Genomic DNA, 24,497 nt, shown 5'->3' with positions numbered 1-24,497 from the left:
GAAACAGGGCAGTCATTTACCCCGGAAACAGGGTGAACTGTTACCCTGGAAACAGGGCAGTCAGTTACCCTGGAAACAGGGCGGTCAGTTGCCCTGGAAACAGGGCAGTCAGTTACCCCGGAAACAGGTTTATCAGTTACCCCGGAAACAGGGTGAACAGTTACCCTGGAAACAGGTCAGTCACTTACCCCGGAAACAGGGCGGTCAGTTCCACTGGAAACAGGGTGATCAGTTCCACTGGAAACAGGGTGAACAGTTACCCTGGAAACAGGGCAGTCAGTTACCCCGGAAACAGGGTGATCAGTTCCACTGGAAATAGGGAGATCAGTTACCCTGGAAACAGGGCAGTCAGTTATCCCGGAAACAGGGTGATCAGTTACCCTGGAAACAGGGAGATCAGTTACCCCGAAAACAGGGCGGTCAGTTACCCTGGAAACAGGGCAGTCATTTACCCCGGAAACAGGGTGAACAGTTACCCTGGAAACAGGGCAGTCAGTTACCCCGGAAACAGGGCGGTCAGTTGCCCTGGAAACAGGGCAGTCAGTTACCCCGGAAACAGGGTGATCAGTTACACTGGAAAGAGGGAGATCAGTTACCCTGGAAACAGGGCAGTCAGTTACCCCGGAAACAGGGAGATCAGTTCCCCTGGAAACAGGGCAGTCAGTTACCTGGAAACAGGGTGATCAGTTACCCCGGAAACAGGGAGATCAATTACCCTGGAAACAGGGCGGTCAGTTACCCTGGAAACAGGGCAGTCAGTTATCCTGGAAACAGGCTGATCAGTTACCCTGGAAACTGGGCAGTCAGTTACCATGGAAACAGGGCAGTCAGTTATCCTGGAAACAGGGCAGTCAGTTATCCTTGAAATAGGGCGGTCAGATACCCGGAAATAGTGTGGTCAGTTATCCTGGAAACAGGGAGGTCAGTTACCCCGGAAACAGGGAGATCAGTTACCCCGGAAACAGGGCAGTCAGTTACCCTGGAAACAGGGCAGTCAGTTTCCCCAGAAACAGGGCAGTCAGTTACCCTGGAAACAGGGCAGTCAGTCACCCTGGAAACAGGTTAGTCAGTTACCCCGGAAACAGGGCAATCATTTCCCCTGGAAACAGGGCAGTCAGTTACCCTGGAAACAGAGCAGTGAGCTATCCCGGAAACAGGGCACTCAGTTATCCCGGAAACAGGGTGAACAGTTACCCTGGAAACTGGGCAGTCAGTTATTCTGGAAACAGGGCGGTCAATTACCCTGGAAACAGGGCCGTCAGTTATCCTGGAAACAGTGCGGTCAGATACCCCGGAAATAGGGCGGTCAGTTATCCTGGAAACAGGGCGGTCAGTTACCCCGGAAACAGGGAGATCAGTTATCCCGGAAACAGGGCGGTCAGTTACCCTGGAGACAGGGCAGTCAGCTACCCTGGAAACAGGGCAGTCAGTCATCCTGGAAACAGGGCAGTCAGTTACCCGGAAACAGGGTGATCAGTTACCCCGGAAACAGGGAGATCAATTACCCTGGAAACAGGGCGGTCAGTTACCCTGGAAACAGGGCAGTCAGTTATCCTGGAAACAGGGTGATCAGTTACCCTGGAAACTGGGCAGTCAGTTACCATGGAAACAGGGCAGTCAGTTATCCTGGAAACAGGGCAGTCAGTTATCCTGGAAACAGGACGGTCAGATACCCGGAAATAGTGTGGTCAGTTATCCTGGAAACAAGGCGGTCAGTTACCCCGGAAACAGGGAGATCAGTTACCCCGGAAACAGGGCAGTCAGTTACCCTGGAAACAGGGCATTCAGTTATCCCGGAAACAGGGCAGTCAGTTATCCCGGAAAAAGGGTGATCAGTTATCCAGGAAACTGGGCAGTCAGTTACCCTGGAAACAGGGCGGTCAGTAACCCTGGAAACAGATTAGTCAGTTACCCCGGAAACAGGGTGATCAGTTATCCTGGAAACAGGGCAGTCAGTTACCCTGGAAACAGGGCAATCAGTTATCCCGGAAACAGGGCAGTCAGTTATCCCGGAAACAGGGTGATCAGTTACCCTAGAAACAGGGCAGTCAGTTACCCTGGAAACAAGGCAGTCAGTCACCCTGGAAACAGGGCAGTCAGTTATCCCGGAAACAGTTAGTCAGTTATCCTGGAAACAGGGTGATCAGTTACCCTGGAAACTGGGCAGTCAGTTACCCTGGAAGCAGGGCAGTCCGTTACCCAGGAAACAGGATGCTCAGTGACCCTGGAAACTGGGCAGTCAGTTACCCTGGAAACAGGGTGGTCAGTTACCCTGGATACTGGGCAGTCAGTTACCCTGGAAACTGGGCAGTCAGTTACGCCGGAAACAGAGCGGTCTGTAACCCTGGAAACAGATTACTCAGTTACCCCGGAAACAGGGTGATCAGTTATCCTGGAAACAGGGCGGACAGTTACCCCGAAAACAGGGCGGTCAGTTACCCTGGAAACAGGGCAGTCATTTACCCCGGAAACAGGGTGAACTGTTACCCTGGAAACAGGGCAGTCAGTTACCCTGGAAACAGGGCGGTCAGTTGCCCTGGAAACAGGGCAGTTAGTTACCCCGGAAACAGGTTGATCAGTTACCCCGGAAACAGGGTGAACAGTTACCCTGGAAACAGGGCAGTCAGTTACCCCGGAAACAGGGCGGTCAGTTGCCCTGGAAACAGGGCAGTCAGTTACCCCGGAAACAGGGTGATCAGTTCCACTGGAAATAGGGAGATCAGTTACCCTGGAAACAGGGCAGTCAGTTACCCCGGAAACAGGGTGATCAGTTACCCTGGAAACAGGGAGATCAGTTACCCCGAAAAAAGGGCGGTCAGTTACCCTGGAAACAGGGCAGTCATTTACCCCGGAAACAGGGTGAACAGTTACCCTGGAAACAGGGCAGTCAGTTACCCCGGAAACAGGGCGGTCAGTTGCCCTGGAAACAGGGCAGTCAGTTACCCCGGAAACAGGGTGATCAGTTACACTGGAAAGAGGGAGATCAGTTACCCTGGAAACAGGGCAGTCAGTTACCCCGGAAACAGGGAGATCAGTTCCCCTGGAAACAGGGCTGTCAGTTACCTGGAAACAGGGTGATCAGTTACCCCGGAAACAGGGAGATCAATTACCCTGGAAACAGGGCGGTCAGTTACCCTGGAAACAGGGCAGTCAGGTACCATGGAAACAGGGCAGTCAGTTATCCTGGAAACAGGGTAGTCAGTTATCCTGGAAACAGGCTGATCAGTTACCCTGGAAACTGGGCAGTCAGGTACCATGGAAACAGGGCAGTCAGTTATCCTGGAAACAGGGCAGTCAGTTATCCTTGAAATAGGGCGGTCAGATACCCGGAAATAGTGTGGTCAGTTATCCTGGAAACAGGGAGGTCAGTTATCCCGGAAACAGGGAGATCAGTTACCCCGGAAACAGGGCAGTCAGTTACCCTGGAAACAGGGCAGTCAGTTTCCCCAGAAACAGGGCAGTCAGTTACCCTGGAAACAGGGCAGTCAGTCACCCTGGAAACAGGTTAGTCAGTTACCCCGGAAACAGGGCAATCATTTCCCCTGGAAACAGGGCAGTCAGTTACCCTGGAAACAGAGCAGTGAGCTATCCCGGAAACAGGGCACTCAGTTATCCCGGAAACAGGGTGAACAGTTACCCTGGAAACTGGGCAGTCAGTTATTCTGGAAACAGGGCGGTCAATTACCCTGGAAACAGGGCCGTCAGTTATCCTGGAAACAGTGCGGTCAGATACCCCGGAAATAGGGCGGTCAGTTATCCTGGAAACAGGGCGGTCAGTTACCCCGGAAACAGGGAGATCAGTTATCCCGGAAACAGGGCGGTCAGTTACCCTGGAGACAGGGCAGTCAGCTACCCTGGAAACAGGGCAGTCAGTCATCCTGGAAACAGGGCAGTCAGTTACCCGGAAACAGGGTGATCAGTTACCCCGGAAACAGGGAGATCAATTACCCTGGAAACAGGGCGGTCAGTTACCCTGGAAACAGGGCAGTCAGTTATCCTGGAAACAGGGTGATCAGTTACCCTGGAAACTGGGCAGTCAGTTACCATGGAAACAGGGCAGTCAGTTATCCTGGAAACAGGGCAGTCAGTTATCCTGGAAACAGGACGGTCAGATACCCGGAAATAGTGTGGTCAGTTATCCTGGAAACAAGGCGGTCAGTTACCCCGGAAACAGGGAGATCAGTTACCCCGGAAACAGGGCGGTCAGTTACCCTGGAAACAGGGCATTCAGTTATCCCGGAAACAGGGCAGTCAGTTATCCCGGAAAAAGGGTGATCAGTTATCCAGGAAACTGGGCAGTCAGTTACCCTGGAAACAGGGCAGTCAGTCACCCTGGAAACAGGTTAGTCAGTTACCCCGGAAACAGGGCAATCATTTCCCCTGGAAACAGGGCAGTCAGTTACCCTGGAAACAGAGCAGTGAGCTATCCCGGAAACAGGGCACTCAGTTATCCCGGAAACAGGGTGAACAGTTACCCTGGAAACTGGGCAGTCAGTTATTCTGGAAACAGGGCGGTCAGTTACCCTGGAAACAGGGCAGTCAGTTATCCTGGAAACAGTGCGGTCAGATACCCCGGAAATAGGGCGGTCAGTTATCCTGGAAACAGGGCAGTCAGTCACCCTGGAAACAGGTTAGTCAGTTACCCCGGAAACAGGGCAATCATTTCCCCTGGAAACAGGGCAGTCAGTTACCCTGGAAACAGAGCAGTGAGCTATCCCGGAAACAGGGCACTCAGTTATCCCGGAAACAGGGTGAACAGTTACCCTGGAAACTGGGCAGTCAGTTATTCTGGAAACAGGGCGGTCAGTTACCCTGGAAACAGGGCAGTCAGTTATCCTGGAAACAGGACGGTCAGATACCCGGAAATAGTGTGGTCAGTTATCCTGGAAACAAGGCGGTCAGTTACCCCGGAAACAGGGAGATCAGTTACCCCGGAAACAGGGCAGTCAGTTACCCTGGAAACAGGGCATTCAGTTATCCCGGAAACAGGGCAGTCAGTTATCCCGGAAAAAGGGTGATCAGTTATCCAGGAAACTGGGCAGTCAGTTACCCTGGAAACAGGGCAGTCAGTTTCCCCAGAAACAGGGCAGTCAGTTACCCTGGAAACAGGGCAGTCAGTTACCCCGGAACCAGGGCAATCATTTCCCCTGGAAACAGGGCAGTCAGTTACCCTGGAATCAGAGCAGTGAGCTATCGCGGAAACAGGGCACTCAGTTATCCCGGAAACAGGGTGAACAGTTACCCTGGAAACTGGGCAGTCAGTTATTCTGGAAACAGGGCGGTCAGTTACCCTGGAAACAGGGCAGTCAGTTATCCTGAAACAGGGCAGTCAGATACCCCGGAAATAGGGCGGTCAGTTATCCTGGAAACAGGGCGGTCAGTTACCCTGGAGACAGGGCAGTCAGCTACCCTGGAAACAGGGCAGTCAGTCATCCTGGAAACAGGGCAGTCAGTTATCCCGGAGACAGGGCAGTCAGTTACCCCGGAAATAGGGCGGTCAGTTATCCTGGAAAGAGGGCGGTCAGTTACCCCGAAAACAGGGCGGTCAGTTACCCTGGAAACAGGGCAGTCATTTACCCCGGAAACAGGGTGAACTGTTACCCTGGAAACAGGGCAGTCAGTTACCCCGGAAACAGGGCGGTCAGTTGCCCTGGAAACAGGGCAGTCAGTTACCGCGGAAAAAGGGTGATCAGTTACCCCGGAAACAGGGTGAACAGTTACCCTGGAAACAGGGCAGTCAGTTACCCCGGAAACAGGGCGGTCAGTTGCCCTGGAAACAGGGTGATCAGTTACACTGGAAATAGGGAGATCAGTTACCCTGGAAACAGGGCAGTCAGTTACCCCGGAAACAGGGTGATCAGTTACCCTGGAAACAGGGAGATCAGTTACCCTGGAAACAGGGCAGTCAGTTACCCGGAAACAGGGTGATCAGTTACCCCGGAAACAGGGAGATCAATTACCCTGGAAACAGGGCGGTCAGTTACCCTGGAAACAGGGCAGTCAGTTATCCTGGCAACAGGCTGATCAGTTACCCTGGAAACTGGGCAGTCAGTTACCATGGAAAGAGGGCAGTCAGTTACCCTGGAAACTGGGCAGTCAGTTACCCTGGAAACTGGGCAGTCAGTTACCATGGAAAGAGGGCAGTCAGTTATCCTGGAAACAGGGCGGTCAGATACCCGGAAATAGTGTGCTCAGTTATCCTGGAAACAGGGCGGTCAGTTACCCCGGAAACAGGGAGATCAGTTACCCCGGAAACAGGGCAGTCAGTTACCCTGGAAACAGGGCATTCAGTTATCCCGGAAACAGGGCAGTCAGTTATCCCGGAAAAAGTGTGATCAGTTATCCAGGAAACTGGGCTGTCAGTTACCCTGGAAACAGGGCAGTCAGTTTCCCCAGAAACAGGGCAGTCAGTTACCCTGGAAACAGGGCAGTCAGTCACCCTGGAAACAGGTTAGTCAGTTACCCCGGAAACAGGGCAATCATTTCCCCTGGAAACAGGGCAGTCAGTTACCCTGGAAACAGAGCAGTGAGCTATCCCGGAAACAGGGCACTCAGTTATCCCGGAAACAGGGTGAACAGTTACCCTGGAAACTGGGCAGTCAGTTATTCTGGAAACAGGGCGGTCAGTTACCCTGGAAACAGGGCAGTCAGTTATCCTGGAAACAGTGCGGTCAGATACCCCGGAAATAGGGCGGTCAGTTATCCTGGAAACAGGGCGGCCAGTTACCCCGGAAACAGGGAGATCAGTTATCCCGGAAACAGGGCGGTCAGTTACCCTGGAGACAGGGCAGTCAGCTACCCTGGAAACAGGGCAGTCAGTCATCCTGGAAACAGGGCAGTCAGTTACCCGGAAACAGGGTGATCAGTTACCCCGGAAACAGGGAGATCAATTACCCTGGAAACAGGGCGGTCAGTTACCCTGGAAACAGGGCAGTCAGTTATCCTGGAAACAGGGTGATCAGTTACCCTGGAAACTGGGCAGTCAGTTACCATGGAAACAGGGCAGTCAGTTACCCTGGAAACAGGGCAGTCAGTTATCCCGGAAACAGGGCAGTCAGTTATCCTGGAAACAGGGCAGTCAGTTATCCTGGAAACAGGGCGGTCAGATACCCGGAAATAGTGTGGTCAGTTATCCTGGAAACAGGGCAGTCAGTTACCCCGGAAACAGGGAGATCAGTTACCCCGGAAACAGGGCAGTCAGTTACCCTGGATACAGGGCATTCAGTTATCCCGGAAACAGGGCAGTCAGTTATCCCGGAAAAAGGGTGATCAGTTATCCAGGAAACTGGGCAGTCAGTTACCCTGGAAACAGGGCAGTCATTTTCCCCAGAAACAGGGCAGTCAGTTACACTGGAAACAGGGCAGTCAGTCACCCTGGAAACAGGTTAGTCAGTTACCCCGGAAACAGGGCAATCATTTCCCCTCGAAACAGGGCAGTCAGTTACCCTGGAAACAGAGCAGTGAGCTATCCCAGAAACAGGGCACTCAGTTATCCCGGAAACAGGGTGAACAGTTACCCTGGAAACTGGGCAGTCAGTTATTCTGGAAACAGGGCGGTCAGTTACCCTGGATACAGGGCAGTCAGTTATCCTGAAACAGTGCGATCAGATACCCCGGAAATAGGGCGGTCAGTTATCCTGGAAACAGGGCGGTCAGTTACCCCGGAAACAGGGAGATCAGTTATCCCGGAAACAGGGCGGTCAGTTACCCTGGAGACAGGGCAGTCAGCTACCCTGGAAACAGGGCAGTCAGTCATCCTGGAAACAGGGCAGTTAGTTATCCCGGAAACAGGGCAGTCAGTTTACCCCGGAAATAGGGCGGTCAGTTATCCTGGAAACAGGGCGGTCAGTTACCCCGGAATCAGGGAGATCCGTTACCCCGGAAACAGGGCAGTCAGTTACCCTGGAAACAGGGCAGTCTGTTATCCTGGAAACAGGGTGGTCAGTTACCCTGGAAACAGGGTGGTCAGTTACCCCGGAAACAGGGTGATCAGTTATCCTGGAAACAGGGTGGTCAGTTACCCCGGAAACAGGGCAGTCAATTACCCCAGAAACAGGGCGGTCAGTAGCCCTGGAAACAGGGCAGTCAGTTAGCCTGGAAACAGGACAGTCAGTGATCCCGGAAACAGTTCAGTCAGTTATCCCGGAAACAGGTCAGTCATTTACCATGGAAACAGGGCAGTCAGTTATCCTGGAAACAGGACGGTCAGATACCCGGAAATAGTGTGGTCAGTTATCCTGGAAACAAGGCGGTCAGTTACCCCGGAAACAGGGAGATCAGTTACCCCGGAAACAGGGCAGTCAGTTACCCTGGAAACAGGGCATTCAGTTATCCCGGAAACAGGGCAGTCAGTTATCCCGGAAAAAGGGTGATCAGTTATCCAGGAAATTGGGCAGTCAGTTACCCTGGAAACAGGGCAGTCAGTTTGCCCAGAAACAGGGCAGTCAGTTACCCAGGAAACAGGGCAGTCAGTTACCCCGGAAACAGGGCACTCATTTCCCCTGGAAACAGGGCAGTCAGTTACCCCGGAAACAGGGAGATCAGTTATCCCGGAAACAGGGCGGTCAGTTACCCTGGAGACAGGGCAGTCAGCTACCCTGGAAACAGGGCAGTCAGTCATCCTGGAAACAGGGCAGTCAGTTATCCCGGAAACAGGGTGATCAGTTACCCTGGAAACAGGGAGATCAGTTACCCCGAAAAAAGGGCGGTCAGTTACCCTGGAAACAGGGCAGTCATTTACCCCGGAAACAGGGTGAACAGTTACCCTGGAAACAGTGCAGTCAGTTACCCCGGAAACAGGGCGGTCAGTTGCCCTGGAAACAGGGCAGTCAGTTACCCCGGAAACAGGGTGATCAGTTACACTGGAAAGAGGGAGATCAGTTACCCTGGAAACAGGGCAGTCAGTTACCCCGGAAACAGGGAGATCAGTTCCCCTGGAAACAGGGCTGTCAGTTACCTGGAAACAGGGTGATCAGTTACCCCGGAAACAGGGAGATCAATTACCCTGGAAACAGGGCGGTCAGTTACCCTGGAAACAGGGCAGTCAGTTATCCTGGAAACAGGCTGATCAGTTACCCTGGAAACTGGGCAGTCAGGTACCATGGAAACAGGGCAGTCAGTTATCCTGGAAACAGGGCAGTCAGTTATCCTTGAAATAGGGCGGTCAGATACCCGGAAATAGTGTGGTCAGTTATCCTGGAAACAGGGAGGTCAGTTACCCCGGAAACAGGGAGATCAGTTACCCCGGAAACAGGGCAGTCAGTTACCCTGGAAACAGGGCAGTCAGTTTCCCCAGAAACAGGGCAGTCAGTTACCCTGGAAACAGGGCAGTCAGTCACCCTGGAAACAGGTTAGTCAGTTACCCCGGAAACAGGGCAATCATTTCCCCTGGAAACAGGGCAGTCAGTTACCCTGGAAACAGAGCAGTGAGCTATCCCGGAAACAGGGCACTCAGTTATCCCGGAAACAGGGTGAACAGTTACCCTGGAAACTGGGCAGTCAGTTATTCTGGAAACAGGGCGGTCAGTTACCCTGGAAACAGGGCCGTCAGTTATCCTGGAAACAGTGCGGTCAGATACCCCGGAAATAGGGCGGTCAGTTATCCTGGAAACAGGGCGGTCAGTTACCCCGGAAACAGGGAGATCAGTTATCCCGGAAACAGGGCGGTCAGTTACCCTGGAGACAGGGCAGTCAGCTTCCCTGGAAACAGGGCAGTCAGTCATCCTGGAAACAGGGCAGTCAGTTACCCGGAAACAGGGTGATCAGTTACCCCGGAAACAGGGAGATCAATTACCCTGGAAACAGGGCGGTCAGTTACCCTGGAAACAGGGCAGTCAGTTATCCTGGAAACAGGGTGATCAGTTACCCTGGAAACTGGGCAGTCAGTTACCATGGAAACAGGGCAGTCAGTTATCCTGGAAACAGGGCAGTCAGTTATCCTGGAAACAGGACGGTCAGAAACCCGGAAATAGTGTGGTCAGTTATCCTGGAAACAAGGCGGTCAGTTACCCCGGAAACAGGGAGATCAGTTACCCCGGAAACAGGGCAGTCAGTTACCCTGGAAACAGGGCATTCAGTTATCCCGGAAACAGGGCAGTCAGTTATCCGGGAAAAAGGGTGATCAGTTATCCAGGAAACTGGGCAGTCAGTTACCCTGGAAACAGGGCAGTCAGTTTCCCCAGAAACAGGGCAGTCAGTTACCCTGGAAACAGGGCAGTCAGTTACCCCGGAACCAGGGCAATCATTTCCCCTGGAAACAGGGCAGTCAGTTACCCTGGAATCAGAGCAGTGAGCTATCCCGGAAACAGGGCACTCAGTTATCCCGGAAACAGGGTGAACAGTTACCCTGGAAACTGGGCAGTCAGTTATTCTGGAAACAGGGCGGTCAGTTACCCTGGAAACAGGGCAGTCAGTTATCCTGAAACAGGGCAGTCAGATACCCCGGAAATAGGGCGGTCAGTTATCCTGGAAACAGGGCGGTCAGTTACCCTGGAGACAGGGCAGTCAGCTACCCTGGAAACAGGGCAGTCAGTCATCCTGGAAACAGGGCAGTCAGTTATCCCGGAGACAGGGCAGTCAGTTACCCCGGAAATAGGGCGGTCAGTTATCCTGGAAAGAGGGCGGTCAGTTACCCCGAAAACAGGGCGGTCAGTTACCCTGGAAACAGGGCAGTCATTTACCCCGGAAACAGGGTGAACTGTTACCCTGGAAACAGGGCAGTCAGTTACCCCGGAAACAGGGCGGTCAGTTGCCCTGGAAACAGGGCAGTCAGTTACCGCGGAAAAAGGGTGATCAGTTACCCCGGAAACAGGGTGAACAGTTACCCTGGAAACAGGGCAGTCAGTTACCCCGGAAACAGGGCGGTCAGTTGCCCTGGAAACAGGGTGATCAGTTACACTGGAAATAGGGAGATCAGTTACCCTGGAAACAGGGCAGTCAGTTACCCCGGAAACAGGGTGATCAGTTACCCTGGAAACAGGGAGATCAGTTACCCTGGAAACAGGGCAGTCAGTTACCCGGAAACAGGGTGATCAGTTACCCCGGAAACAGGGAGATCAATTACCCTGGAAACAGGGCGGTCAGTTACCCTGGAAACAGGGCAGTCAGTTATCCTGGCAACAGGCTGATCAGTTACCCTGGAAACTGGGCAGTCAGTTACCATGGAAAGAGGGCAGTCAGTTACCCTGGAAACTGGGCAGTCAGTTACCCTGGAAACTGGGCAGTCAGTTACCATGGAAAGAGGGCAGTCAGTTATCCTGGAAACAGGGCGGTCAGATACCCGGAAATAGTGTGCTCAGTTATCCTGGAAACAGGGCGGTCAGTTACCCCGGAAACAGGGAGATCAGTTACCCCGGAAACAGGGCAGTCAGTTACCCTGGAAACAGGGCATTCAGTTATCCCGGAAACAGGGCAGTCAGTTATCCCGGAAAAAGTGTGATCAGTTATCCAGGAAACTGGGCTGTCAGTTACCCTGGAAACAGGGCAGTCAGTTTCCCCAGAAACAGGGCAGTCAGTTACCCTGGAAACAGGGCAGTCAGTCACCCTGGAAACAGGTTAGTCAGTTACCCCGGAAACAGGGCAATCATTTCCCCTGGAAACAGGGCAGTCAGTTACCCTGGAAACAGAGCAGTGAGCTATCCCGGAAACAGGGCACTCAGTTATCCCGGAAACAGGGTGAACAGTTACCCTGGAAACTGGGCAGTCTGTTATTCTGGAAACAGGGCGGTCAGTTACCCTGGAAACAGGGCAGTCAGTTATCCTGGAAACAGTGCGGTCAGATACCCCGGAAATAGGGCAGTCAGTTATCCTGGAAACAGGGCGGCCAGTTACCCCGGAAACAGGGAGATCAGTTATCCCGGAAACAGGGCGGTCAGTTACCCTGGAGACAGGGCAGTCAGCTACCCTGGAAACAGGGCAGTCAGTCATCCTGGAAACAGGGCAGTCAGTTACCCGGAAACAGGGTGATCAGTTACCCCGGAAACAGGGAGATCAATTACCCTGGAAACAGGGCGGTCAGTTACCCTGGAAACAGGGCAGTCAGTTATCCTGGAAACAGGGTGATCAGTTACCCTGGAAACTGGGCAGTCAGTTACCATGGAAACAGGGCAGTCAGTTATCCTGGAAACAGGGCAGTCAGTTATCCTGGAAACAGGGCGGTCAGATACCCGGAAATAGTGTGGTCAGTTATCCTGGAAACAGGGCAGTCAGTTACCCCGGAAACAGGGAGATCAGTTACCCCGGAAACAGGGCAGTCAGTTATCCTGGATACAGGGCATTCATTTATCCCGGAAACAGGGCAGTCAGTTATCCCGGAAAAAGGGTGATCAGTTATCCAGGAAACTGGGCAGTCAGTTACCCTGGAAACAGGGCAGTCATTTTCCCCAGAAACAGGGCAGTCAGTTACACTGGAAACAGGGCAGTCAGTCACCCTGGAAACAGGTTAGTCAGTTACCCCGGAAACAGGGCAATCATTTCCCCTGGAAACAGGGCAGTCAGTTACCCTGGAAACAGAGCAGTGAGCTATCCCAGAAACAGGGCACTCAGTTATCACGGAAACAGGGTGAACAGTTACCCTGGAAACTGGGCAGTCAGTTATTCTGGAAACAGGGCGGTCAGTTACCCTGGAAACAGGGCAGTCAGTTATCCTGAAACAGTGCGATCAGATACCCCGGAAATAGGGCGGTCAGTTATCCTGGAAACAGGGCGGTCAGTTACCCCGGAAACAGGGAGATCAGTTATCCCGGAAACAGGGCGGTCAGTTACCCTGGAGACAGGGCAGTCAGCTACCCTGGAAACAGGGCAGTCAGTCATCCTGGAAACAGGGCAGTTAGTTATCCCGGAAACAGGGCAGTCAGTTACCCCGGAAATAGGGCGGTCAGTTATCCTGGAAACAGGGCGGTCAGTTACCCCGGAATCAGGGAGATCCGTTACCCCGGAAACAGGGCAGTCAGTTACCCTGGAAACAGGGCAGTCTGTTATCCTGGAAACAGGGTGGTCAGTTACCCTGGAAACAGGGTGGTCAGTTACCCCGGAAACAGGGTGATCAGTTATCCTGGAAACAGGGTGGTCAGTTACCCCGGAAACAGGGCAGTCAATTATCCCGGAAACAGGGCGGTCAGTAGCCCTGGAAACAGGGCAGTCAGTTAGCCTGGAAACAGGACAGTCAGTTATCCCGGAAACAGGTCAGTCAGTTATCCCGGAAACAGGTCAGTCAGTTACCATGGAAACAGGGCAGTCAGTTATCCTGGAAACAGGACGGTCAGATACCCGGAAATAGTGTGGTCAGTTATCCTGGAAACAAGGCGGTCAGTTACCCCGGAAACAGGGAGATCAGTTACCCCGGAAACAGGGCAGTCAGTTACCCTGGAAACAGGGCATTCAGTTATCCCGGAAACAGGGCAGTCAGTTATCCCGGAAAAAGGGTGATCAGTTATCCAGGAAATTGGGCAGTCAGTTACCCTGGAAACAGGGCAGTCAGTTTCCCCAGAAACAGGGCAGTCAGTTACTCAGGAAACAGGGCAGTCAGTTACCCCGGAAACAGGGCACTCATTTCCCCTGGAAACAGGGCAGTCAGTTACCCCGGAAACAGGGAGATCAGTTATCCCGGAAACAGGGCGGTCAGTTACCCTGGAGACAGGGCAGTCAGCTACCCTGGAAACAGGGCAGTCAGTCATCCTGGAAACAGGGCAGTCAGTTATCCCGGAAACAGGGCAGTCAGTTACCCCGGAAATAGGGCGGTCAGTTATCCTGGAAACAGGTCAGTCAGTTACCCCGAAAACAGGGCGGTCAGTTACCCTGGAAACAGGGCAGTCATTTACCCCGGAAACAGGGTGAACTGTTACCCTGGAAACAGGGCAGTCAGTTACCCCGGAAACAGGGCGGTCAGTTGCCCTGGAAACAGGGCAGTCAGTTACCGCGGAAAAAGGGTGATCAGTTACCCCGGAAACAGGGTGAACAGTTACCCTGGAAACAGGGCAGTCAGTTACCCCGGAAACAGGGCGGTCAGTTGCCCTGGAAACAGGGCAGTCAGTTACCCCGGAAACAGGGTGATCAGTTACACTGGAAATAGGGAGATCAGTTACCCTGGAAACAGGGCAGTCAGTTACCCCGGAAACAGGGTGATCAGTTACCTCGGAAACAGGGAGATCAGTTACCCTGGAAACAGGGCAGTCAGTTACCCGGAAACAGGGTGATCAGTTACCCCGGAAACAGGGAGATCAATTACCCTGGAAACAGGGCGGTCAGTTACCCTGGAAACAGGGCAGTCAGTTATCCTGGCAACAGGCTGATCAGTTACCCTGGAAACTGGGCAGTCAGTTACCATGGAAAGAGGGCAGTCAGTTACCCTGGAAACTGGGCAGTCAGTTACCCTGGAAACTGGGCAGTCAGTTACCATGGAAAGAGGGCAGTCAGTTATCCTGGAAACAGGGCGGTCAGATACCCGGAAATAGTGTGCTCAGTTATCCTGGAAACAGGGCGGTCAGTTACCCCGGAAACAGGGAGATCAGTTACCCCGGAAACAGGGCAGTCAGTTACCCTGGAAACAGGGCATTCAGTTATCCCGGAAACAGGGCAGTCAGTTATCCCGGAAAAAGTGTGATCAGTTATCCAGGAAACTGGGCTGTCAGTTACCCTGGAAACAGGGCAGTCAGTTTCCCCAGAAACAGGGCAGTCAGTTACCCTGGAAACAGGGCAGTCAGTCACCCTGGAAACAGGTTAGTCAGTTACCCCGGAAACAGGGCAATCATTTCCCCTGGAAACAGGGCAGTCAGTTACCCTGGAAACAGAGCAGTGAGCTATCCCGGAAACAGGGCACTCAGTTATCCCGGAAACAGAGTGAACAGTTACCCTGGAAACTGGGCAGTCAGTTATTCTGGAAACAGGGCGGTCAGTTACCCTCTAAACAGGGCAGTCAGTTATCCTGGAAACAGTGCGGTCAGATACCCCGGAAATAGGGCGGTCAGTTATCCTGGAAACAGGGCGGTCAGTTACCCCGGAAACAGGGAGATCAGTTATCCCGGAAACAGGGCGGTCAGTTACCCTGGAGACAGGGCAGTCAGCTACCCTGGAAACAGGGCAGTCAGTCATCCTGGAAACAGGGCAGTCAGTTACCCGGAAACAGGGTGATCAGTTACCCCGGAAACAGGGAGATCAATTACCCTGGAAACAGGGCGGTCAGTTACCCTGGAAACAGGGCAGTCAGTTATCCTGGAAACAGGGTGATCAGTTACCCTGGAAACTGGGCAGTCAGTTACCATGGAAACAGGGCAGTCAGTTATCCTGGAAACAGGGCAGTCAGTTATCCTGGAAACAGGGCGGTCAGATACCCGGAAATAGTGTGGTCAGTTATCCTGGAAACAGGGCGGTCAGTTACCCCGGAAACAGGGAGATCAGTTACCCCGGAAACAGGGCAGTCAGTTACCCTGGAAACAGGGCATTCAGTTATCCCGGAAACAGGGCAGTCAGTTATCCCGGAAAAAGGGTGATCAGTTATCCAGGAAACTGGGCAGTCAGTTACCCTGGAAACAGGGCAGTCATTTTCCCCAGAAACAGGGCAGTCAGTTACACTGGAAACAGGGCAGTCAGTCACCCTGGAAACAGGTTAGTCAATTACCCCGGAAACAGGGCAATCATTTCCCCTGGAAACAGGGCAGTCAGTTACCCTGGAAACAGAGCAGTGAGCTATCCCAGAAACAGGGCACTCAGTTATCCCGGAAACAGGGTGAACAGTTACCCTGGAAACTGGGCAGTCAGTTATTCTGGAAACAGGGCGGTCAGTTACCCTGGAAACAGGGCAGTCAGTTATCCTGGAAACAGGGCGGTCAGTTACCCCGGAATCAGGGAGATCCGTTACCCCGGAAACAGGGCAGTCAGTTACCCTGGAAACAGGGCAGTCTGTTATCCTGGAAACAGGGCGGTCAGTTACCCTGGAAACAGGGTGGTCAGTTACCCCGGAAACAGGGTGATCAGTTATCCTGGAAACAGGGTGGTCAGTTACCCTGGAAACAGGGCAGTCAATTACCCCGGAAACAGGGCGGTCAGTAGCCCTGGAAACAGGGCAGTCAGTTAGCCTGGAAACAGGACAGTCAGTTATCCCGGAAACAGGTCAGTCAGTTATCCCGGAAACAGGTCAGTCAGTTACCATGGAAACAGGGCAGTCAGTTATCCTGGAAACAGGACGGTCAGATACCCGGAAATAGTGTGGTCAGTTATCCTGGAAACAAGGCGGTCAGTTACCCCGGAAACAGGGAGATCAGTTACCCCGGAAACAGGGCAGTCAGTTACCCTGGAAACAGGGCATTCAGTTATCCCGGAAACAGGGCAGTCAGTTATCCCGGAAAAAGGGTGATCAGTTATCCAGGAAACTGGGCAGTCAGTTACCCTGGAAACAGGGCAGTCAGTTTCCCCAGAAACAGGGCAGTCAGTTACCCTGGAAACAGGGCAGTCAGTTACCCCGGAAACAGGGCACTCATTTCCCCTGGAAACAGGGCAGTCAGTTACCCTGGAATCAGAGCAGTGAGCTATCCCGGAAACAGGGCACTCAGTTATCCCGGAAACAGGGTGAACAGTTACCCTGGAAACTGGGCAGTCAGTTATTCTGGAAACAGGGCGGTCAGTTACCCTGGAAACAGGGCAGTCAGTTATCCTGAAACAGGGCAGTCAGATACCCCGGAAATAGGGCGGTCAGTTATCCTGGAAACAGGGCGGTCAGTTACCCCGGAAACAGGGAGATCAGTTATCCCGGAAACAGGGCGGTCAGTTACCCTGGAGACAGGGCAGTCAGCTACCCTGGAAACAGGGCAGTCAGTCATCCTGGAAACAGGGCAGTCAGTTATCCCGGAAACAGGGCAGTCAGTTACCCCGGAAATAGGGCGGTCAGTTATCCTGGAAACAGGGCAGTCAGTTACCCCGAAAACAGGGCGGCCAGTTACCCTGGAAACAGGGCAGTCATTTACCCCGGAAACAGGGTGAACTGTTACCCTGGAAACAGGGCAGTCAGTTACCCCGGAAACAGGGCGGTCAGTTGCCCTGGAAACAGGGCAGTCAGTTACCGCGGAAAAAGGGTGATCAGTTACCCCGGAAACAGGGCAGTCAGTTACCCCGGAAACAGGGCGGTCAGTTGCCCTGGAAACAGGGCAGTCAGTTACCCCGGAAACAGGGTGATCAGTTACACTGGAAATAGGGAGATCAGTTACCCTGGAAACAGGGCAGTCCGTTACCCCGGAAACAGGGTGATCAGTTACCCTGGAAACAGGGAGATCAGTTACCCTGGAAACAGGGCAGTCAGTTACCCGGAAACATGGTGATCAGTTACCCCGGAAACAGGGAGATCAATTACCCTGGAAACAGGGCGGTCAGTTTTGCTGGAAACAGGGCAGTCAGTTATCCTGGCAACAGGCTGATCAGTTACCCTGGAAACTGGGCAGTCAGTTACCATGGAAAGAGGGCAGTCAGTTACCCTGGAAACTGGGCAGTCAGTTACCATGGAAAGAGGGCAGTCAGTTATCCTGGAAACAGGGCGGTCAGATACGAGGAAATAGTGTGCTCAGTTATCCTGGAAACAGGGCGGTCAGTTACCCCGGAAACAGGGCAGTCAGTTACCCTGGAAACAGGGCATTCAGTTATCCCGGAAACAGGGCAGTCAGTTATCCCGGAAAAAGTGTGATCAGTTATCCAGGAAACTGGGCTGTCAGTTACCCTGGAAACAGGGCAGTCAGTTTCCCCAGAAACAGGGCAGTCAGTTACCCTGGAAACAGGGCAGTCAGTCACCCTGGAAACAGGTTAGTCAGTTACCCCGGAAACAGGGCAATCATTTCCCCTGGAAACAGGGCAGTCAGTTACCCTGGAAACAGAGCAGTGAGCTATCCCGGAAACAGGGCACTCAGTTATCCCGGAAACAGGGTGAACAGTTACCCTGGAAACTGGGCAGTCAGTTATTCTGGAAACAGGGCGGTCAGATACCCTGGAAACAGGGCAGTCAGTTATCCTGGAAACAGTGCGGTCAGATACCCCGGAAATAGGGCGGTCAGTTATCCTGGAAACAGGTCGGTCAGTTACCCCGGAAACAGGGAGATCAGTTATCCCGGAAACAGGGCGGTCAGTTACCCTGGAGACAGGGCAGTCAGCTACCCTGGAAACAGGGCAGTCAGTCATCCTGGAAACAGGGCAGTCAGTTACCCGGAAACAGGGTGATCAGTTACCCCGGAAACAGGGAGATCAATTACCCTGGAAACAGGGCGGTCAGTTACCCTGGAAACAGGGCAGTCAGTTATCCTGGAAACAGGGTGATCAGTTACCCTGGAAACTGGGCAGTCAGTTACCATGGAAACAGGGCAGTCAGTTATCCTGGAAACAGGGCAGTCAGTTATCCTGGAAACAGGGCGGTCAGATACCCGGAAATAGTGTGGTCAGTTATCCTGGAAACAGGGCGGTCAGTTACCCCGGAAACAGGGAGATCAGTTACCCCGGAAACAGGGCAGTCAGTTACCCTGGATACAGGGCATTCAGTTATCCCGGAAACAGGGCAGTCAGTTATCCCGGAAAAAGGGTGATCAGTTATCCAGGAAACTGGGCAGTCAGTTACCCTGGAAACAGGGCAGTCATTTTCCCCAGAAACAGGGCAGTCAGTTACACTGGAAACAGGGCAGTCAGTCACCCTGGAAACAGGTTAGTCAGTTACCCCGGAAACAGGGCAATCATTTCCCCTCGAAACAGGGCAGTCAGTTACCCTGGAAACAGAGCAGTGAGCTATCCCAGAAACAGGGCACTCAGTTATCCCGGAAACAGGGTGAACAGTTACCCTGGAAACTGGGCAGTCAGTTATTCTGGAAACAGGGCGGTCAGTTACCCTGGAAACAGGGCAGTCAGTTATCCTGAAACAGTGCGGTCAGATACCCCGGAAATAGGGCGGTCAGTTATCCTGGAAACAGGGCGGTCAGTTACCCCGGAAACAGGGAGATCAGTTATCCCGGAAACAGGGCGGTCAGTTACCCTGGAGACAGGGCAGTCAGCTACCCTGGAAACAGGGCAGTCAGTCATCCTGGAAACAGGGCAGTTAGTTATCCCGGAAACAGGGCAGTCAGTTACCCCGGAAATAGGGCGGTCAGTTATCCTGGAAACAGGGCGGTCAGTTACCCCGGAATCAGGGAGATCCGTTACCCCGGAAACAGGGCAGTCAGTTACCCTGGAAACAGTGCAGTCTGTTATTCTGGAAACAGGGTGGTCAGTTACCCTGGAAACAGGGTGGTCAGTTACCCCGGAAACAGGGTGATCAGTTATCCTGGAAACAGGTTGGTCAGTTACCCCGGAAACAGGGCAGTCAATTACCCCGGAAACAGGTCAGTCAGTAGCCCTGGAAACAGGGCAGTCAGTTAGCCTGGAAACAGGACAGTCAGTTATCCCGGAAACAGGTCAGTCAGTTATCCCGGAAACAGGTCAGTCAGTTACCATGGAAACAGGGCAGTCAGTTATCCTGGAAACAGGGCAGTCAGTTATCCTGGAAACAGGACGGTCAGATACCCGGAAATAGTGTGGTCAGTTATCCTGGAAACAAGGCGGTCAGTTACCCCGGAAACAGGGAGATCAGTTACCCCGGAAACAGGGCAGTCAGTTACCCTGGAAACAGGGCATTCAGTTATCCCGGAAACAGGGCAGTCAGTTATCCCGGAAAAAGGGTGATCAGTTATCCAGGAAACTGGGCAGTCAGTTACCCTGGAAACAGGGCAGTCAGTTTCCCCAGAAACAGGGCAGTCAGTTACCCTGGAAACAGGGCAGTCAGTTACCCCGGAAACAGGGCAATCATTTCCCCTGGAAACAGGGCAGTCAGTTACCCTGGAATCAGAGCAGTGAGCTATCCCGGAAACAGGGCACTCAGTTATCCCGGAAACAGGGTGAACAGTTACCCTGGAAACTGGGCAGTCAGTTATTCTGGAAACAGGGCGGTCAGTTACCCTGGAAACAGGGCAGTCAGTTATCCTGAAACAGGGCAGTCAGATACCCCGGAAATAGGGCGGTCAGTTATCCTGGAAACAGGGCGGTCAGTTACCCCGGAAACAGGGAGATCAGTTATCCCGGAAACAGGGCGGTCAGTTACCCTGGAGACAGGGCAGTCAGCTATCCTGGAAACAGGGCAGTCAGTCATCCTGGAAACAGGGCAGTCAGTTATCCCGGAAACAGGGCAGTCAGTTACCCCGGAAATAGGGCGGTCAGTTATCCTGGAAACAGGGCGGTCAGTTACCCGGAAATAGTGTGGTCAGTTATCCTGGAAACAGGGCGGTCAGTTACCCCGGAAACAGGGAGATCAGTTACCCCGGAAACAGGGCAGTCAGTTACCCTGGATACAGGGCATTCAGTTATCCCGGAAACAGGGCAGTCAGTTATCCCGGAAAAAGGGTGATCAGTTATCCAGGAAACTGGGCAGTCAGTTACCTTGGAAACAGGGCAGTCAGTTTCCCCAGAAACAGGGCAGTCAGTTACACTGGAAACAGGGCAGTCAGTCACCCTGGAAACAGGTTAGTCAGTTACCCCGGAAACAGGGCAATCATTTCCCCTCGAAACAGGGCAGTCAGTTACCCTGGAAACAGAGCAGTGAGCTATCCCAGAAACAGGGCACTCAGTTATCCCGGAAACAGGGTGAACAGTTACCCTGGAAACTGGGCAGTCAGTTACCCTGGAAACAGGGCGGTCAGTTACCCTGGAAACAGGGCAGTCAGTTATCCTGAAACAGTGCGGTCAGATACCCCGGAAATAGGGCGGTCAGTTATCCTGGAAACAGGGCGGTCAGTTACCCCGGAAACAGGGAGATCAGTTATCCCGGAAACAGGGCGGTCAGTTACCCTGGAGACAGGGCAGTCAGCTACCCTGGAAACAGGGCAGTCAGTCATCCTGGAAACAGGGCAGTTAGTTATCCCGGAAACAGGGCAGTCAGTTACCCCGGAAATAGGGCGGTCAGTTATCCTGGAAACAGGGCGGTCAGTTACCCCGGAATCAGGGAGATCCGTTACCCCGGAAACAGGGCAGTCAGTTACCCTGGAAACAGGGCAGTCTGTTATCCTGGAAACAGGGTGGTCAGTTACCCTGGAAACAGGGTGGTCAGTTACCCCGGAAACAGGGTGATCAGTTATCCTGGAAACAGGGTGGTCAGTTACCCCGGAAACAGGGCAGTCAATTACCCCGGAAACAGGGCGGTCAGTAGCCCTGGAAACAGGGCAGTCAGTTAGCCTGGAAACAGGACAGTCAGTTATCCCGGAAACAGGTCAGTCAGTTATCCCGGAAACAGGTCAGTCAGTTACCATGGAAACAGGGCAGTCAGTTATCCTGGAAACAGGGCAGTCAGTTATCCTGGAAACAGGACGGTCAGATACCCGGAAATAGTGTGGTCAGTTATCCTGGAAACAGGGCGGTCAGTTACCCCGGAATCAGGGAGATCCGTTACCCCGGAAACAGGTCAGTCAGTAGCCCTGGAAACAGGGCAGTCAGTTAGCCTGGAAACAGGACAGTCAGTTATCCCGGAAACAGGTCAGTCAGTTATCCCGGAAACAGGTCAGTCAGTTACCATGGAAACAGGGCAGTCAGTTATCCTGGAAACAGGGCAGTCAGTTATCCTGGAAACAGGACGGTCAGATACCCGGAAATAGTGTGGTCAGTTATCCTGGAAACAAGGCGGTCAGTTACCCCGGAAACAGGGAGATCAGTTACCCCGGAAACAGGGCAGTCAGTTACCCTGGAAACAGGGCATTCAGTTATCCCGGAAACAGGGCAGTCAGTTATCCCGGAAAAAGGGTGATCAGTTATCCAGGAAACTGGGCAGTCAGTTACCCTGGAAACAGGGCAGTCAGTTTCCCCAGAAACAGGGCAGTCAGTTACCCTGGAAACAGGGCAGTCAGTTACCCCGGAAACAGGGCAATCATTTCCCCTGGAAACAGGGCAGTCAGTTACCCTGGAATCAGAGCAGTGAGCTATCCCGGAAACAGGGCACTCAGTTATCCCGGAAACAGGGTGAACAGTTACCCTGGAAACTGGGCAGTCAGTTATTCTGGAAACAGGGCGGTCAGTTACCCTGGAAACAGGGCAGTCAGTTATCCTGAAACAGGGCAGTCAGATACCCCGGAAATAGGGCGGTCAGTTATCCTGGAAACAGGGCGGTCAGTTACCCCGGAAACAGGAAGATCAGTTATCCCGGAAACAGGGCGGTCAGTTACCCTGGAGACAGGGCAGTCAGCTATCCTGGAAACAGGGCAGTCAGTCATCCTGGAAACAGGGCAGTCAGTTATCCCGGAAACAGGGCAGTCAGTTACCCCGGAAATAGGGCGGTCAGTTATCCTGGAAACAGGGCGGTCAGTTACCCGGAAATAGTGTGGTCAGTTATCCTGGAAACAGGGCGGTCAGTAACCCCGGAAACAGGGAGATCAGTTACCCCGGAAACAGGGCAGTCAGTTACCCTGGATACAGGGCATTCAGTTATCCCGGAAACAGGGTGATCAGTTATCCAGGAAACAGGGCAGTCAGTTATCCCGGAAAAAGGGTGATCAGTTATCCAGGAAACTGGGCAGTCAGTTACCCTGGAAACAGGGCAGTCATTTTCCCCAGAAACAGGGCAGTCAGTTACACTGGAAACAGGGCAGTCAGTCACCCTGGAAACAGGTTAGTCAGTTACCCCGGAAACAGGGCAATCATTTCCCCTCGAAATAGGGCAGTCAGTTACCCTGGAAACAGAGCAGTGAGCTATCCCAGAAACAGGGCACTCAGTTATCCCGGAAACAGGGTGAACAGTTACCCTGGAAACTGGGCAATCAGTTACCCTGGAAACAGGGCGGTCAGTTACCCTGGAAACAGGGCAGTCAGTTATCCTGAAACAGTGCGGTCAGATACCCCGGAAATAGGGCGGTCAGTTATCCTGGAAACATGGCGGTCAGTTACCCCGGAAACAGGGAGATCAGTTATCCCGGAAACAGGGCGGTCAGTTACCCTGGAGACAGGGCAGTCAGCTACCCTGGAAACAGGGCAGTCAGTCATCCTGGAAACAGGGCAGTCAGTTTCCCCGGAAATAGGGCGGTCAGTTATCCTGGAAACAGGGCGGTCAGTTACCCCGGAATCAGGGAGATCCGTTACCCCGGAAACAGGGCAGTCAGTTACCCTGGAAACAGGGCAGTCTGTTATCCTGGAAACAGGGTGGTCAGTTACCCTGGAAACAGGGTGGTCAGTTACCCCGGAAACAGGGTGATCAGTTATCCTGGAAACAGGGTGGTCAGTTACCCCGGAAACAGGGCAGTCAATTACCCTGGAAACAGGGCGGTCAGTAGCCCTGGAAACAGGGCAGTCAGTTAGCCTGGAAACAGGACAGTCAGTTATCCCGGAAACAGGTCATTCAGTTATCCCGGAAACAGGTCAGTCAGTTACCATGGAAACAGGGCAGTCAGTTATCCTGGAAACAGGGCAGTCAGTTATCCTGGAAACAGGACGGTCAGATACCCGGAAATAGTGTGGTCAGTTACCCTGGAAACAAGGCGGTCAGTAACCCCGGAAACAGGGAGATCAGTTACCCCGGAAACAGGGCAGTCAGTTACCCTGGAAACAGGGCATTCAGTTATCCCGGAAACAGGGCAGTCAGTTATCCCGGAAAAAGGGTGATCAGTTATCCAGGAAACTGGGCAGTCAGTTACCCTGGAAACAGGGCAGTCAGTTTCCCCAAAAACAGGGCAGTCAGTTACCCTGGAAACAGGTTCGTCAGTTACCCCGGAAACAGGGCAATCATTTCCCCTGGAAACAGGGCAGTCAGTTATCCTGGAATCAGAGCAGTGAGCTATCCCGGAAACAGGGCACTCAGTTATCCCGGAAACAGGGTGAACAGTTACCCTGGAAACTGGGCAGTCAGTTATTCTGGAAACAGGGCGGTCAGTTACCCTGGAAACAGGGCAGTCAGTTATCCTGAAAGAGGGCAGTCAGATACCCCGGAAATAGGGCGGTCAGTTATCCTGGAAACAGGGCGGTCAGTTACCCCGGAAACAGGGAGATCAGTTATCCCGGAAACAGGGCGGTCAGTTACCCTGGAGACAGGGCAGTCAGCTATCCTGGAAACAGGGCAGTCAGTTACCCCGGAAATAGGGCGGTCAGTTATCCTGGAAACAGGGCGGTCAGTTACCCCGAAAACAGGGCGGTCAGTTACCCTGGAAACAGGGCAGTCATTTACCCCGGAAACAGGGTGAACTGTTACCCTGGAAACAGGGCAGTCAGTTACCCCGGAAACAGGGCGGTCAGTTGCCCTGGAAACAGGGCAGTCAGTTACCCGGAAACAGGGTGATCAGTTACCCCGGAAACAGGGAGATCAATTACCCTGGAAACAGGGCGGTCAGTTACCCTGGAAACAGGGCAGTCAGTTATCCTGGAAACAGGGTGATCAGTTACCCTGGAAACTGGGCAGTCAGTTACCATGGAAACAGGGCAGTCAGTTATCCTGGAAACAGGGCAGTCAGTTATCCTGGAAACAGGGCGGTCAGATA

Source organism: Heterodontus francisci, chromosome 14 (assembly GCF_036365525.1).
Source record: "Heterodontus francisci isolate sHetFra1 chromosome 14, sHetFra1.hap1, whole genome shotgun sequence".
In the NCBI taxonomy this organism is placed as follows: domain Eukaryota; kingdom Metazoa; phylum Chordata; class Chondrichthyes; order Heterodontiformes; family Heterodontidae; genus Heterodontus; species Heterodontus francisci.
This window is presented reverse-complemented; position numbering follows the sequence as displayed.